Raw genomic sequence first — 17,588 nt, 5'->3', positions numbered from 1 at the left:
TACAAGAAAGGAGATTCCGACTAAAGAACAGGGAGAACTTTCTGACAGTAAGAGCTGTTTGACAGTGGAACGGACTTCCTCAGGAGGCTCTGGACTCTCCTTCCTTGGATGTTTTTAAGCAGAGGTTGGATGGCCATCTGTCATGGATGCTTTATCTGAGATTCCTGCATTGAAGTGGGTTGGACTAGATGACCCTTGGGGTCCCTTCCAACTCTACAATTCTATGTTTCTGTGCTTGCCCTGTCACCTCCACCACTGGGGGAGAAATGGCACTGGCATCAGCGCCAATTTCATGTGAGATTTCACCTGATTGGAGCAAGTTCTTACCAAAATAGTGCAATACCTTGCTCGCTCCACAAGATCTCACACGATTTCTGCTGAAACGGGCCCTGATGTTGGCATTGCTTCTTGCGACAGAGGTGGCATGGCAGGCATGGGGCTGCTGCCTTGGGGTCTTCTGCCACCTGAGGCAGCCACCTCAGCCTGCCTAATGGCAGAGCCGTCTCTGATTTCATTTATATCCCACCATTTCTCTCCAAGGAGCTCAAATGAAACGACGAGCTAAGATCCGTCATAAAAAGAACAATAAAGGCAAAGAGAATAACAGCACAAGATAAAACAGTGTAAAATATATTTCCATGGTGGAATGCAAGGTTCGTATATACACAAAATACATCAAGTAGTCATAAACATCGCCTGAAAAAAAACCATATTTAGTGCCAACCATGACATTGCTTGATCATATATATATTATGAAAAGCCCCCTAAGAGTTCACATCTGTTTGGGGGCTTAACTTGATGTTAATATTGTTACTTTTTAATGTTAATATGCAATGTTGATATTGTCTTAGCCTGCCCTGGGAACTTATGACAAAGAACAAGCAAGAAAGCCAACAAATAAAATGAAATCTTCTTTTAGAGGAAAATGTTCACAAATCAAACACCAGTTTGAAAAACAAAATGGGGCGGCACAAATCTTCGGCTGAGTGCATGCAGAGCGGAAATTGGAAGCTCCTTCCATTCGTAGCACTGAGGATCAGATGTTCAGAGTCAAAAGTGGGAGATATGTTTCAGTCCCATTCTGGGGTCTCCTGGGGGGGGGGGGATCTGCATGGTTAATTGGGGCAAAGAAAAGAAAAGAAGGGAAGTTGCCAGGCTAGCTGGTATTAAAAGCCAACGGACGTCACAAAAAAATCAGTTTGCTAATTCCACGTCCTAAATAAGGCTCTGTGCCTAATCTGCCACTGTCAACATGCTTCTGGTTTCCTCCGGGTCGTGGTGTGAGTCACAGGTCTCAGGCTCCGGTTCCCGCACACCCAGCTCTCCCTGACGACATTGCAGCAGCAGGCCAACTCCGAAAGGCAAAGGGCCCACGAACGATATCGCAGCGAAAGTTGTCGTGCAGCAGCCTCAAAGGCACGGATAGCGCGGCAGAGGCAGCTGAAATAAGTGCCTCTTCTCTCTCCCCCGCCCCTTCCACCAAGATCCATTTCAAGAGGAGATACTGCCTCAGAGGTAATGGGCTGGCTGACTCATCAAAGGGCAAAGTTAATTGGGCAGCCTGCCCCGGGCTGCCTCTAGTGGCATTGCAGTTCGCTGCCACTGCAAATGCTTTATAGGGAAAATCGGACTCTTTCTTACTATTTGTGTGTGGGAGCATAAGAACAAAAGTGGATTCCTGTTACATCCGGTCCGGCAGCTTTTCCCCCCATGGTTGCCAACTAGATGCTTTCGGGGGAAGAGTTGTGCCAATATAGCTCCTGTCGTTTATTCATGAGACTTTTAATCTCAGGGTCGTGGGTTCGAGTCTTACCTGAGGTGAAAAATTTCTGCGTTGCAGGGGGCTGCGCTAGATCACCTGCATGGTCCCTTCCAACTCTATAAGTCAATGATGATGACGACGACGATGATGATTTATACCCCACCCATCTGGCTGGGTTTCCACAGCCACTCTGGGCGGCTTCCAACAAAATATTAAAAATACAATAAAACATCAAACATTGAAAACTTGCCTAGACAAGCCGGCCTTCAGATGCCTTCTAAAAGTCAGATAGTTGCTTATTTCCTTGACATCTGATGGGAGAGTGCCACCCCCGAGAAGGCCCTCTGCCTGGTTCCACCTTTTCTTTCAAGAAGCTCAAGGTAGTGTATGTGGTCCTCCCTCTTCTCGTTTATGTGACACAACAGCCCTGTGAGGTAGGTTTGGCTGAGAGGAAGCAACTGGCCCAGCGTTGCACAGTGAAGTTCATGGCTGAGTGGGGATTTGAACCCTGGTCTCCCAGGTCCTAGCTCAACACTCTAACCACCACTCTACAGAGGCTCTCCATAAAAAGAACGAGTCTGGTCTAGAGCATCTTTGTGGTGAGATGGGAAGAAGGGAGCAGGGGAGTACTTTCGCCCTGGAACAGTGGTTTGCTGAGGGACACAGTTCAGAAGACAATCATTGGGCAGAACTGGCAGGGCCGTCTTACTCGTAGGTGCTAGGGGTGTGGGGCACCTGGGTGCCGGGCTCTCAGGGGTGCCAGGCTGAGAGTCCAGTGCCCAAGAGTTGAGTCAGGGGAAGAGCCCGCCCATCGGCCAGAGACAATTGTTGGGCAGAACTGGCAGGGCCGTCTTACTCATAAGTGCTAAGGGTGTGGGGCACCTGGGTGCCGGGCTCTCAGGGGCGCCAGGCTGAGAGTCCGGTGCCCAAGAGTTGAGTCCGGGGAAGAGCCTGCCCGTCGGTCGGAGTGCCATGGCAGGCTCCTCTGCTGCGGGCGGCTCTCCACCCCAACCCCCAGCCCTCTTGCCTAGCGCCTGATGGCGGAGTCATCGTCAAAGTCTTAAAGTGCCCTAGCGGCGCAGGACCAAAGCAAGCAGGCACTCCGGGTCCCCAGATGGGGTTTCATGAGCCACCCACAGAGGTGGATGCCCAGCGGCCACCAGCCTTAACTTTCCTCCTTCCCTTTCTCTGCTTCCCAAATTTTAGGCGCCTTGCTGGAGACGGAGGGCAACATGTGAGCAGGGAGGGCAACACAGGTGAGAAAGAAATCGGCTCGGCGGAGTCCCTGGCCATTTGATTTGATTTGTAACCCCTCCCTGTCACCAACACTTGGCATCCGACCAAGCTCTGGCTGCAGCAGCTCCATCCAGAAGGCAGGGGGCGCCGCTGGGCAGATTTTTGCACCCTGGCGCAGCATAAGCTTAAGACAGCCCTGAGAACTGGGAGGTGAACAGCAAGAAGAAGAAAAACAAGAGAGAGAGAGAGCTGGCCGACTCTCTCTCACTGGAAAATATACTGCTTCTCAGTCCCAAGGCTAGGAGATTAGATAAGGTAGCTTTGCAAAAGGCTCAGTGGTTGAGAGATCAGGTGGCTAGGAGACAAGAGGACGGAAGTGACTAGAGCAGGCATCCCCAAACTGCGGCCCTCCAGATGTTTTGGCCTACAACTCCCATGATCCCTAGCTAACACGACCAGTGGTCAAGGATGATGGGAATTGTAGTCCAAAACATCTAGAGGGCCGAAGTTTGGGGATGCTTGGACTAGGGGGAAGTGGGTGGAACTTAATTGGGAACACCTTCACTCTGAGAATGGTCGCTTGTTCTTTTGCTGCCTTCATTAAACATTTCTGTTACTGGTAAGAGACTGTTTCTCTTATCTATGGTCAAGGTGGGAGGAAGTCATCACCTGAAGGGATCCGACATCACCTGAAGGGATGCAACCCAGTCAGATGGGTGGCATACCCCAGTGGCAGGGGGGGGGGCTCAGAGGGGGACAGCATGAAGAAGGAGGAGGATTGTGTTAATATTATAAGAATAAGATTCTGAATTGGATTAGAAAACCCGCCATAACTATGTAAAGAGGTTGGGAAATCCAGGAGGAGGAGAGTCGTGGAAGCCATTAATATTTTTCCTTTTTCCTTTTTTTTCTTTCCTTTTTCCCCCCTTTTTATATTTTTGCTTTTTTTCCCCCTTTTTTCCTTGTTTTTCTTTTTTTCAGTACAGTGAAGAAATAGCTGGGGGATAAGCCAATCCCCAGAGATCCTCCGCCTTTGTCCTCTCAGTGGCAGGGGGGGGATGAGGGGGGAGGAAGGAGGGGGGAGGTCAAACCCAGCTTAAAATGGACCCCTTTGTTCCCCAATACCCATGGGTCTCACTGGTGGCAGAGGTGGGCTTGTGGGTGGAGGGAAAATGAAGGGACAGAGTTTATGTTGTATACTTTGTATGTGTTTTCTTTTTCTAAAAATTAATAAAAATTATTTAAAAAAAACAAAAAATAATAATAACATTATTATTATCATCATGTGAAAACTGAGCCAGTTGGACCAAAGATCAGACTCTGTAGGACAGTGGCCTGTGTTCCTATGGTCTGGATAAAAGCTGCAATGTTTGCATCTGTGTAATTTTAATTTATTTTAAATAGCTAATTTGTTCTAGCAAATATGGCTTGCAATGACTCCAGGAAGATCGGCATGCCCGATTCCAGGTTCTGCATTCCTGCAAGCTTCAGGCTGGAAGAAAAGTGCTGAATTGGAGCCAAGAGTAGCATTAGGCACTTCTGTCGAGCTGCCTTGTTCCTCTGTATAATTGATACAGTTAAATATTTGATTCTATTTGTTGTTGCAAATCTCTAAACAAAGCTGGCATTTATGCCGAGTTTGAAGAAGTTAATAGTGACACACACCCCAATCTTTCCTCCAAAAGTCTCTACGCCCGATTGGCATCTCTGCCGAGTTTTGCAATTGCAAATGGCACAAGGATTTCTTTTCCCAAACCCTGCAGGAGCTGGGAAACCATCCACCAAGGCATTTCTCCCCCTCTCTCCCTTGCACTCAAATGCCTTATCCGCAGCGCTGGGTCTGTTGGGAGACTGGACTGTGAGTTCCCAGTGTGAATTAAGATGCCATTGTACCTCACGTCTCCGGCCCTCGGAGCTGGGTGGCTGGGTGGTGTTTCTGGATAGTACAGGGCTGAATTATTCAGAGCATCCGATTAAAGTTTTATAAATTACTCTGCTTCCGCCGTGACAGTTCCCTTCTGCATAATGCATGTGTCCCAATCCGTCAGGAGGGTGCGCATGGATGGCACACAGGATGGGCACGATCCAGCCCAGAGTTCGGCTCCTCCTCCTGAGCCCTCTTGTACGTTGACAGAGAAGTCAAGCATGAGCTTATGTCTCTCCACTGGGTGGAAAAAAGGCACTTCTCTCTGGATCACGTGCTATCTGCCGAACTTTCACGACGTTCAGGCTTCGTGCAAGTGTCCACGATGAAAGAAGCTCGGGGAAAAGGTAAAGGACCTCTGGCAGTTAAGTCCAGTCACGAATGACTCTGGGGTTGCGGCACTCATCTCGCTTTACTGGCCGTGGGAGCCGACGTATATTTGCAGACAGTTTTTCTGGGTCATGTGGCGAAACCAGAGCAGTGCACAGCAACACCGTTTACGTTCCTGCCGGAGCGGTACCTATTTATCTACTTGCACTTTGATATGTTTTGAACGGCTAGGTTGGCAGGAGCTGGGACCAAGCAATGGGAGCTCACCCCATCACGGGGATTTGAACCGCCGACCTTCTGATCGGCAAGCCCTAGGCTCTGTGGTTCTGCTAACCAAGCCTTATGAGGAATGGTTGAAGGAGCTGGGTAAGTTTAGCCTGGATAAGAGGAGACTGAGAGGTGACACGATAGCCATCTTCAAATATCTAAAGAGCTGTCACATGGAGGATGGAGAAAGCTTGTTTTCTGCTGCTCTGGAGGGTAGGACTCGAACCAATGGCTTCAAGTAACAAGAAAGGAGATTCTGACTCAACATCAGGAAGAACTTTCTGACACTAAGTACTGTACTGTTTGACAGTGGAACAGTCTCCCTTGGGAGGTTGTGGGCTCTCCTTCCTTGGGGGTTTTAAAGTGGAGGTTGGATGGCCATCTGTCATGGATACTTTGACCAAGATTCTGGCATTGCAGGGAGTTAGACTAGATGACCCTTGGGGTCCCTTCCAACTCTATATTTCTATGATGACCAACTTGGGTGACTTTAAATGAGGGCTAGGCAAATTCATGGAGGAGAGGGCTATCTGTGGCTACTAGGCGTGATGGCTATGCTCTACCTCCACCATGAGAGGAAACAAATGCTTCTGAATACCAGTTGCTGGAAAACAAAGGAAGGGAGAGGGCTCTTGTGCTCAGATCCTGCTCGCAGGCTTCCCACAGCCCTCCGGCTGGCCACTGTGAGAACCCAATGATGGGCATAGACACTGGCGGAGGAAGAGGAGCACAGGGGGTACGCACCGCCCCCGGCAGCATGATCCTAGTGGGATGCCGTCACGGCTGCCCCCCGCCCGCGCTGGGCACCACGCCCCCCAGGATGTGCACCATGCCCCTACGGGCAGTGCATCACGCCCCTGGGATGCGCACCAGCCCCGCCCCCACCTTCTCTCTGCCCCCTGGTGCTGGAGCATGAAGCTCTCCCACTGGACATAGATGAGCCTGTTCGTTCAGGCTCTTCTTGGTTCTTATGCCACCACTACCTCTCATGGGTGTAAATGCCATAGTTTATGTGCCATGCAGAGCCCAACTAAAAGTTCTCCTGCCCACACCCAAATCATACAAGAGCTTGCTAACCTGTGCCCTATATTTTTTGGTTAAGACTGTCTTCCATTTTATTTTAACACTAGGTGGCCCTGCCACGCGTTGCTGTGGTTAATCCCTGTGACTGCCCCCACCCTGTGTCGATCCATTATATATCCCGCCCCCTCCTCCCCCCACCCCCGGCTTATCCCTGTGATTCCCCCCACCCTGTCCCGTCACATGACGTATCACGCCCCCTCTTCCCCCCACCCCCGGGTCATCCCTGTGACTGGCCCCATTGTGTCCTGACCTATCCTGTCCCCTCCTCCCCCACCCCCCACCCAGGCGAGTCAGTACCTCCATTTGGCCTAGTCTGTAAAGGCTTCGGCCTCCATTCGGCCTAGTCTGTAAAGGCTTCGGCCTAGTATGTAAACGGCAGCCAAGGTGCTGTTTAGAGGGAAGGTTCTATAGGTGCAGTACCAGTGTAGCCACCGCTAGAGGGCGCTGGTTTGCAACCTGGTTCTTTTCCCAGCATGCACTTTTGGCTGAGTGGTGTGTTCTGGAACAGGGGTTTTTTTTTGGGGGGGGGGGTTACCTGGCGTAGGTTTGACATCTGTCTTAGCAAACTTTACAAGATTACTCTCACATTCGCATGTGACGTTGTGTCCCAATTTGAATGTAATCGGTCAAGCGGTTTCGGAGAAAAGTGGTAACACACCCACATGCCCTTTTTATATTTATATATACAGTAGATATATAGATTCTATTAGGTCAGATATATTTCACTCCTTTATAGAGTTGGTTTGCCCCACACTGAGAGAACACAGAGCAGGGACAGAACTCTTTCTCTTTTAAAACAGAGGGCTTGTAATATATTCAACATAAATTGTATGGAAATGACAAGAGCTGCTGATTCCAGCGCAACACGAGCTGGGGAGGGGGGATGACTTTGCAATGCACATTGTTTCGAACTTGGCATTTTAGTTCTACAGAGAAATCCTCACTGCATCCACTGGAAAGATGATCTCAGCGCTTATGCAAGCAAATTAGAAGATTGAGGGGAGCTCCTTTCCAGGCAGTTTTGTCGAATTTTCAATAGCTGCTTGCACTTTTTAACACACGGGATTTGCAAATCATTCCCATGAGTACAATTTTCTGTGTTGGGGGGAAAGATACGTACAGAGTCTGCACTGAGATCTCATCAAGCATGGTGAGTTCAAGGAAACAGAATTTGGGGGGGGGGGATATTCACATCCTCCAATATTGCACAGGTCAAGGGACACTTGTCTGTCACACCTAACATCGAATTAAAACCTGTCTCCCCAAAGGCATTAAAGCACTGAAACTACAATGCAAACGAAAAATGCCAACTCTGTTTGTTTGTTTTCATTTTTGCATAGGTTTTGTAGAATGCAGACACACTCCCATTTTGAATGCAGACACACTCCAGAGCAGCCTCCCTAAACCTGGTGAGCTCTAGATGTTTTGGATGACAATTTCCATCATGGGGCAACCTCAACTTAGAATCATAGAATCATAGAGTTGGAAGAGACCACAAGGGCCATCCAGTCCAACCCCCTGCCAAGCAGGAAACACCATCAAAGCATTCTTGACATATGTCTGTCAAGCCTCTGCTTAAAGACCTCCAAAGAAGGAGACTCCACCACACTTCTTGGCAGCAAATTCCATTGTCAGACAGTTCTTACTCTCAGGAAGTTCTTCCTAATGTTTAGGTGGAATCTTCTTTCTTGAAGTTTGAATCCATTGCTCCGTGTCCACTTTTCTGGAGCAGCAGAAAATAACCTTCCACCCTCCTCTATATGAAAACCTTTTATATATTTGAACATGGCTATCATATCACCCCTTAACCTTTTCTTCTCCAGGCTAAACATACACAGCTCCCTAAGCCGTTCCTCATAAGGCATTGTTTCCAGGCCTTTGACCATTTTGGTTGCCCTCCTCTGGACACGTTCCAGCTTGTCAGTATCCTTCTTGAACTGTGGTGCCCAGAACTGGACACAGTATTCCAGGTGAGGTCTGACCAGAGCGGAATACAGTGGTACTATTACTTCCCTTGATCAAGACACTATACTCCTATTGATGCAGCCCAGAATTGCATTGGCTTTTTTAGCTGCTGCATCACACTGTTGACTCATGTCAAGTTTGTGGTCTACCAGGACTCCTAGATCCTTTTCACATGTACTGCTCTCAAGCCAGATGTCACCCATCCTGTGTCTGTGCCTTTCAATTTTTTTGGCCAAGTGTAGTAGTGGGAGTGGTGGGAGTGGTCATCCAAAACACCTGGAGAGGAACAAGTTGGTGAAGGCTGGCCTAGGTTACACAGGTGAGCATGCCAGGGCACCCAAGAGGTGGTGGGATTTCCATCTACAACTCCAAAATTTATTCAACTGATTTACCAGAAAAGGGAAACTGAATTTTCAGAGATGGGTATGAGGAAAGGATAGTACGTTCCAGATTTTTAGTTTAGAGCACCCTTCCTCAACCAGGTACCCTCCAGATATTCTGGACTCCAACTCCCATCAGCCCCAGCCTGCATGGCCAATGGTCAGAGTGGATGATGAGAGATGCCACCGGTTCCCTGCCTAAACATGTCTGCAGTATGCTTCTAGATACCAGTTGCTGGGAACTGCAGGGGGACTATAAATCCCTTCATTCTTGGGCATTAACCACACTTGGCCGGTGGTGATTGTCCAAAAGACCAGGAGCACATCAGGTTGGCAAGGCTGTTCCACAGGAACTGAGCCTTTGTAGCATGAACAACTAAGGCTGGTCCACAGCCACCTATTTAATGCACACCCAACACACATATAAAGTACATAAAAGGTAAAGGTACCCCTGACCATTAGGTCCAGTCGCGGATGACTCTGGGGTTGCAGCGCTCATCTCGCTCTATAGGCCAAGGGAGTCAAGCTTTGGTCTGCAGACAGTTTTTGCAGGTCATGTGGCCAGCATGACTAAGCCGCTTCTGGCAAACCAGAGCAGCACACGGAAATACTGTTTACCTTCCTGCCAGAGCGGTAACTATTTATCTACTTGCACTTGGCGTGCTTTCAAACTGCTAGGTGGGCAGGAACTGGGACTGAACAATGGGAGCTCACCCCGTCACAGGGATTCCAACCGCCGACCTTCTGATCGGCAAGCCCTAGGCTCTGTGATTTAGACCACAGCGCCACCCGCGTCCCCCTATATAAAGTACATAGCTTTTCCCAAATGATATTGTTAACTGTAGTTTCCTCCTCAAAGAGCTACAATTCCCAGCATTTCATAAGATGCATGAAGGAGTCTTCCCAGCTGGTCAATATCAACAGTCGCTCAGAAAGAAGTGGGGCAACATCTCAATATTCTACAACACTCTGCTTTTGACCTGAAAGTTGCCGTTCTTCAAGCACAAGGACTTCATAAGGAGACCCCAGTGTGGAATGGCTGAACCAGGACTTACCCAGCAGTTTGTTTCAATATATCTGGGCCTGAATCAGGACAATGGTGTTTTTGTTTCCCTCCCACTATAGGTGGTGATTCAATCCACATTTGAAAGCTAGAAAGATCGTACTCTTGCCACCAGTTATTGTTCTTGTGCTGGGCATTGGGCATAGCTGTGCCACCCGAGTTAGGAAAGGATCAAACTTGAGAACTTATGCATGCAAAAGACATGTTGTACCACTCCACCTTGGGAAAGAGAGCTGTGGGGCAATTTTCCAGGAAATTCAAAAAAGGCAACATTGATCAACCATGTTGAAAATATCCAAAATATTACCTGTGCTAATAGTACTTGCTGTGGTTATGGATCTACTGCATTGCCAGGGGGTGGGCTTGATTATTTTTGAGCCTCCTCCCGACTCTGATTCCATGGACCTGTCCCTGGTTATAGCTCCACTCAAATCTGAATGCCTAAGTGAGCAGTTTCTCTGTTACCCAGGGCAGAACCAACACAGAAGTAAGGAGAGTGTTCTTGACCACCTGCCACAGATTCCGTGTGGCTCTATTACCTTTAATGGGATTCTTGACTGTCGGAATGCAATGGATGGCAATGTTAAGACGGCACAGCCTGATTAGAATGCTTCGCTTTCTTTTCCTTTTCTCGCCATATGTTCCTATTTGTACTAGAAAGAGGGAAGGCAGAGCTAGGAATCTTCAAACAAGTTGCAGAACAAATGAGCTGCTTGAGTTATTATTCATCATTAAGGCTCTGCTGAAAGCAGCTCTCCCCAATTCATTTTCTCTCCCGGCCAAAACAGCTATGAAATACATTAAGAGGGAGAGGCTGTTGGCCCAGCTTGCTCTGCTCGCTAAACCCCTCACCAACCCTTTTGCCAATCCCATTTTTACCAGCCCTGAACACACTTCACTCTTCTATGCATCCTTTCCCAGCTCAGCCCACACTTCCCCACTGACCCCAGTCCCTCTCCTCCCAGCTCACCCCACCCCTCCCAGATCACCCTCCTCTCCCAGATCACCCCATCCCACCCAGATCCCCCCTTCTCTCCCAACTCACCCTCCCCTCTCCTCCCAGATCACCCCACTCCTCTCAGCTCCCACACCCCTCCCAGCCCACCCCACCCTCCCCTCCCAGATCGCCCACCCCTCCCCTCCCCTCACAGCTCATTCTAACATCTCTCCTCATAGCTTGTCCCAGCCTCTCTCCACTCTCTCAAGTGCCTCCATATCCTCCCTCCACTGAACACTGTTCTAGTGTATGTGTTGTATATTGCATACCGGCTAGTTTCAGCTTTGGGGTTGTTGTGGAAAGACATGCCCGCGACAGAGATGGTTGCATACGCACTGGATTCCTGTCCATACTGGAGGGGAGCAATTCTGCCTGTTGTGGAGGAGGGGGTGGGAGAGCTTGGAAGGTGGGAGGTCATCTTCCTCAATGCCATTCGGCAAAAACAATTTAAAAATAAAATAAAAATCACCGTGCTCTGCCCTGGGCCAATCAGCTGTGGTGGCTGCCCTCCTGGGGGCAGAGCACTGGCATGAAACATAGAAGGGATCTGAAGAAGACATGGAGATCCCCAGCCTCTATGTGGAGTATGAAAGAACTTTGGGTCGGTGAAGTCTATCCATGTGCCCATCACTAACAGAGAGGTCACATCCAATGTTAGTCCTGCTCAGACCCGTTGTGATTAATGACCATGGATAACTGGAGTTCATTGGGAACAATCTGAAATCAGTCTGTTGCATGAATTGGGCAAAACATCCCCCTTCCTTTGTAAAAGGTTTTTAAACCCCCCCTTTTTCTTCCGGTTGCTCTATTGTTGATTCATACAGCAGACTAATTCCAGCTTTTTATCAAGCACCAGCCATAGGATTTCACTGGAATTCTGTTCTCCCCCTCCCCCTGTTGCCTTACCTGCCTGGTACCGAAGCTTTTTATCATTTCCCCCAAGATAGATAAACCTGCTTTTAAAAGTTACTTAATTTCCTGTAGTCCCATCAGGCTGCAGCAAGGAAAAAAGTCATTTTCCCCCAAGTTCGTTTTTTTTTTATTACTTAAAGAAGATTAATTTTGACATTTCTGCTTTTCTTGCGTTGACTATTACCATATCAAAGAACTGCCTTGTGATGACTTGTTCGCGATAAAAATATATAAAAAAGCCAGACCTTTTGAAGGCCTGTGTGGTCTTTGTACACTTTCTATTAATTGCTCACAATAGATTGGAATTCAGCCTAATGCCGGGTGCTGAATAATGTATTAGGCATCAAGCCAATTAACATGAAGAAATATTATGAGTTGGGCAAGATCATCCACGACCCATTGATGCCGTGGGCCTAAGTGGGTCAATGCCAGTTTCCATCACAACATTTTGAATTATTGGGCTAGGGCTGAGATAAATAGACCAACTTTAGAATCAGAATAAAAAAATTCCTTCAGTAGCACCTTAAAGACCAACTAAGTTTTTATTTTGGTATGAGCTTTCGTGTGCATGCACACTTCTTCAGATACACTGAAGAATCCATTCTTCAGATACATTCTTCAGTGTATCTGAAGAAGTGTGCATGCACACGAAAGCTCATACCAAAATAAAAACTTAGTTGGTCTTTAAGGTGCTACTGAAGGAATTTTTTTATTTTGTTTCGACTCAGACCAACACGGCTACCTACCTGTATTTCGAATCAGAGAATAGGAAGTTGCCTTACAGCCTAAGAACATAAGGAGAGCTCTGCTGGATCAGGCCAAGGGCCCACCTAGTCCAGCAGTTTCTTCTCATTGTGGCCATCAAGATGTCCAAGAGAACCCCACAAGCAGAATCTGAGCACTATCACACTCAACCCACCTGTGACTCCCAGCTATCTTCTTCTTCTTCTTCTTCTTCTTCTTCTTCTTCTTCTTCTTCTTCTTCTTCTTCTTCTTCTTCTTCTTCTTCTTCTTCTTCTTCTTCTCCTCCTCCTCCTCCTCCTCCTCCTCCTCCTTTGATCACTCGTAGCCGAGAAAGCTATTGATTCATGGCATAACACTAGAACTTGGGGCCACGCAATGAAATGGAGAGTTGGAAGGTTCAGGACAGGACAAAAGGAAGTCATTCTTCACAAAGAGCATAGTTAGACTAGGGAATTTACTCCCAGAAGATCTAGTGATGGCCATCAACTTCACAGAGGATAAGGCTGCTGCTGATAACTAGCCATGATGGCTATGTTCTACCTCCATTGTCAAAGGTAGTGTGGCTTCTGTGTGTACCAATAGCTGGGAGTCACAATGTGTGTACCAATAGCATGTGTCAGACATGACACGCAGAGCCCTCACTACTGGCACGCGCCCCATCGGCCCATTCATGCTGTTGTTGTTGTCCCCCCCCCCTCCCATTTGTTCTCCCGCTCCTCCTCACGCTACAGCTTGTCTCTGCTGTTAAAACCCGGATCCTTTTTTGTTGTTTCTGGTAGCCAGAGATTGGTTTTTAACCCTTTCTGTGCTGTTTTTCTGGCGCTTTGGCAGATGATGATTGGGTGTAACAGCGTTCATTTTTAACCCGTTCCGTGCTGTTTGTTTGTTTGTTTTTTGGCGCTTTGGCAGACTATGTCGGTGCTGCGTGTTAGTTCAAGCGAAGGTCTTATTCGTCATTTATTTCTGTTCTCTTATCCTATAAGACAACCTCCTATGTTCTCATTCTACATATTGTGGTGTTTCCTAGGCATGAAGAAGCTCTCTGCCACAGCCTCTTCCTGCTCACTAAACCCTGTTACCCAGGCATCTCCAAACTGCGGCCCTCCAGATGTTTTGGCCTTCAGCTCCCATGATCCCTAGCTAACAGGACCAGTGGTCAGGGATGATGGGAATTGTAGTCCAAAACATCTAGAGGGCCAACGTTTGGGGATGCCTGCTGTTACCTCTTCAGTTTCCAACACCTCTTCTTCCCAGTATGCTCCTTCTTCTCCCTCTGACCACTCATCATTGTCCCACTACCACCACAAAGCAGTGCCATTCACCCATAACTTGGACAGCACTCCAGAGTGAAGTCATGGCTAGTGGTATCAAAAACTGCTGAGAGGTCATGGAGAATCCACGAGGACACCTTTCCCTTGTCTCTGTCCTGACATAGGTCATCATACAGGGCGACCAAAGCAGTTCCTGTACCAAAACCAGGCCTAAACCCTGATTGAAATGGATCTAGGAAATCAGTTTCCTCGAACAGCACCTGGATCTAATCCAGCTGGGATCTACCTTTGTCCTTATGCTTGCATGGGGAGGGGGCACCCAGTAGCTTCCCAAACAAGCACCCAGCTCTCTCCGTCTAAAGGAATGTTAGCAAACAGACAGAATGTCTTGAACAATTGTCAACTATTCCATTTTGAGAAGCAAAGAGGAGCTTTGCCAGCATAACCTCCAAGCCATTCTGGAAGAAGAAGAGAAAACAGTTTGCTGCTGCTTCCAAATACTTAGAAACTTAATTCAATTAACGGCTTCCCTAAGCCAATGCTGAAGTGCTGCCAAGCTCTGAGGAGCAGTTAAGAAAACCATTGGACGCAATTCGAAAAGGTCATGCAGCTCAGCAAAAGACTTTCGTTAACATCATCCTAATCCGCCCCGATGGCCCAAACTGCCATAACACATCTTTAATTTGCTTTCCTTCCACCATTTCTTTTTCCAAAAGAGAAAAAGCTGATCTAGCTAGAATTGGTCGTGATGTATGCTTTCAATGGGACCTGGTGGAAGCTGATGTTAACTATGATGAGGGATGGATACAAGTAAGGAAATGAAACCAGTCCCTATGAGGTATGGTTGAGGGAGATGAGTGTGTTTAGCCTGGAGAAGAGAAGATTGAGAGGTGATCTGATTGTTCTCAACTGCTCCAGAAAGAAGAACCCAAACCAATGGATTCAAATTTCAAGAAAGGAGATTCCGACTAAACATGAGGAAGAATTTCCGGATGGTAGGGGTTGTTTGACAGTGGAGCAGATGACCTCTGAATGTGGTGGACTCTCCTTCATCGGAGGTTTTTAAGCAGAGTTTGGATGGTCAGGTGTCAGGGATTGTTTAGGTGTAATTCCTGCACCGCAGGGGGTTGAACTAGATGACGCTTGGGGTCCCTTCCAACTCTAGAATTCTATGAGCCTATTATTCCAGTTAGGTAGGTCCACCTTTAAATATGAACTGAATCAAATTTCTCCCCAAAGCCTAAGGGTAAAGGACCCCTGGGATGGCACTGTGGGTTAAACCACAGAGCCTAGGGCTTGCCAATCAGAAGGTAGGCGGTTCGAATCCCCGCAACGGGATGAGCTCCTGTTGCTCGGTCCCAGCTCCTGCCAACCTAGCAGTTTGAAAGCATGCCGCTGCAAGTAGATAAAAAGGTACTGCTCTGGCAGGAAGGTAAATGGTGTTTCCGTGCACTGCTCTGGTTTGCCAGAAAGTGGCTTAGTCATGCTGGCCACATGAGCCAGAAGCTGTACGCCGGCTCCCTCGGCCAGTAAAGCGAGATGAGCGCCGCAACCCCAGAGTCATCTGCGACTGGACCTAATGGTCAGGGGTCCCTTTACCTTTACCTTTTAAAGGACCCCGGACAGTTAAGTCCAGTCGTGAATGACTCTGGGGTTGTGCGCTCATATCGCTTTACTGGCCAAGGGAGCCGGCGTTTGTCCGCAGACAGTTTTTATGGGCCATGTGGTCAACATGACTAAGCCGCTTCTGGCGAACCAGAGCAGCGCATGGAAACGCCGTTTACCTTCCCGCCGGAGCTGTACCTATTTATCTACTTGCACTTTGACGTGCTTTTGAACTGCTAGGTTGGCTGGAGCTGGGATCGTACAGCGCGAGCTCATTCCGTCGCAGGGATTTGAACCTCCGACCTTCCTATCAGCAAGCCCAAGGCTCAGTGGTTTACACCACAGCGCCACCCACGTCCCTCCCAAAGCCTATCCAGATCCAATTAATATTCTTACTTATTAATAGTGGTTCGCTATTATTAGAAAGGATTGGAAAACAACAGTGCAAGAAAACCAGCAATTAAAGTCCTCCCCTTCCTTGGGGAACAGAAACTGACTTTCTAAAGGGGTTGGTATTGATCATTGAACTCCCCATAGTCACATTGAGCAGAAAGCAATTCAAATGGCAGAAACTGACAGGAGGAAACAGCAATTACTTTTGCAATGGTAATTAAGGAACCTTTGTTGAACACAACTTATTTGTGAGTGAACATTATAGAACAGCATTGCTGTATAATATAGCACTATATTAAGAGCTGTGTGGAAACACTTAATTTCACTTAATTCCTGCTGACTGTAGAAATGCAATGTTAGCAGCATAAAAAGGGCTCTAATGTGGAAACAGGATAACTGAGGTTATAGCCAATTGACACTTACTCAGAGTTGTCCCATTAAATTATATTGTAAATCACCTCATGTTACTACCAGTACTTGACGGGATTGAGCTTGATGTTGATAACAGGAAAGGTCCCTAGAACAGATAATTCAACAGTCAGGCTGAGAGCATTTAAAAAAGGATTCTGTAATTACTAAGACCCAGCATGGGTTTCTCAAAAATAAGTCATGCCAGACAAATCTCATTTCTTTTCTTTTTTTATGGTGTTACAAACTTGAAGGATCAGGGGAATGCCGTGGACATAGTATATCTTGATTTCAGTAAGTTCTATGATTCTATGACTGATTGACAACTCTGATAATGTCTGTTGCTTGCCTAGTTGGAGGATAGAGAAGATCATGTGAGTGTATGTAGAAACTAGCCAACTGTACAAAGATTAAAGTTACAGTAGTTGCTCTGGCCACTATGGACATGTGGCCTTTAGAAGGTTGTCCAGAAGGGAATATGGCCTGAAAGAACTTTCCCCACACATGGTCTGCAGTCTACTCTGCAAAACTATGGTGCTGTAACCCTACAAAGGGAGTTTTAGTTCACACTGGTTCTCCAAACCAAATGAAGACATGCACTGTGTGGAAAGGATCCAGATTTATTGCATGCAGGTCAAGGCAGGGGAAAACCGGGTGACTTCACCCCCAAATGCAGAGTGAACAAAATCCTATCCCATCCCTACCTGCACCCCAGAAAGCAAGTCCCTGTTTTGTGTTTTGCTTTGCAGAGAGAGAGAGAGAGGGAGGGAGGGAGGGAGGGAGGGAGGGAGGGAGAGGAGAGAGAGAGAGAGAGAGAGAGAGAGAGAGAGAGAGAGAGAGAGAGAGAGAGAGAGAGAGAGAGGAGAGGAAAGAGAACAGTGATAGATGCATCTAGTTCTGATGACATTCAGCCAATTTCTGAACGTCGCTCTAAGGAGAGAGACGGGCCCACAAATGCAATTTAGGTAATGTTAAATAAATGACTGCATTAAGTCTCCTGGCAAAACATTCTGCTTGATGTGCATAGAGGGAAAATTCTGAGCGTTTGAATAAAATGCCTTTCTCTCAAAAGGGATTGAGTTTGAAAATAGGCCACCAATAACCACGACTCATTATGCCAGACACACAAACTGTCAAGGAAACGGCGCTTGCGATTAAAAAGATGCAGAGGCTGTGCAGATACCTGGGAGGGCTTGTGATGGCTTCTTGCTCTCTCTCTCTCTCTCTCTCTCTCTCTCTCTCTCTCTC

The sequence above is a fragment of the Zootoca vivipara genome, chromosome 14 (genome assembly GCF_963506605.1).
Source record: "Zootoca vivipara chromosome 14, rZooViv1.1, whole genome shotgun sequence".
In the NCBI taxonomy this organism is placed as follows: domain Eukaryota; kingdom Metazoa; phylum Chordata; class Lepidosauria; order Squamata; family Lacertidae; genus Zootoca; species Zootoca vivipara.
The sequence above is the reverse complement of the archived record's forward strand: the minus strand, read 5'-3'. Positions refer to the sequence as shown.